A 740-nucleotide genomic window follows, 5' to 3' on the forward strand; every position below is an offset into this window, starting at 1 on the left:
CTCCTCCTCCTCTCCTGCATGTGTCCCTTGTGCAGATGTGTGTATGTATATGTGTGTGTGTGTGTGTGTGTGTGTGTGTGTGTGTATGTGTGTGTGTGTGTGTGTGTGTGTGTGTGTGTGTGTGTGTGTGTACACACTGTGTCCTCCTCCTCTCCTGCATGTGTCCCTTGTGCAGATGTGTGTGTGTATGTATATATATGTGTGTGTGTGTGTGTGTGTGTGTGTGTGTGTGTGTATGTGTGTGTGTGTGTGTGTGTGTGTACACACTATGTCCTCCTCCTCTCCTGCATGTGTCCCTTGTGCAGATGTGTGTATGTATATGTGTGTGTGTGTGTGTGTGTGTGTGTGTGTGTGTGTGTGTGTGTGTGTGTGTGTATGTGTGTGTGTGTGTGTGTGTGTGTGTGTGTGTGTGTACACACTGTGTCCTCCTCCTCCTCTCCTGCATGTCTCCCTTGTGCAGATGTGTGTATGTGTGTGTGTGTGTGTGTGTGTGTGTGTGTGTATACACTATGTCCTCCTCCTCTCCTGCATGTCTCCCCTGTTGATGAGTCTCAGCAGCAGGAACAAGTCCCAGCCTGCACCTCAGCCCAACTTCTGAGCAGCTCCCATTGAAACAGCTGCCTGGCTGCACCAAGGATAGGTAATTATATTAATGAGGGTTACCCCTGGGGGGGGGGGGGAGGAACTGTGACATCAGGAGAGGTGGTTACCAGTTACAAGGTTAGAGGAGGATCCCTGCA

This window comes from Ascaphus truei, chromosome 23 (genome assembly GCF_040206685.1).
Source record: "Ascaphus truei isolate aAscTru1 chromosome 23, aAscTru1.hap1, whole genome shotgun sequence".
Classification (NCBI taxonomy): Eukaryota; Metazoa; Chordata; class Amphibia; order Anura; family Ascaphidae; genus Ascaphus; species Ascaphus truei.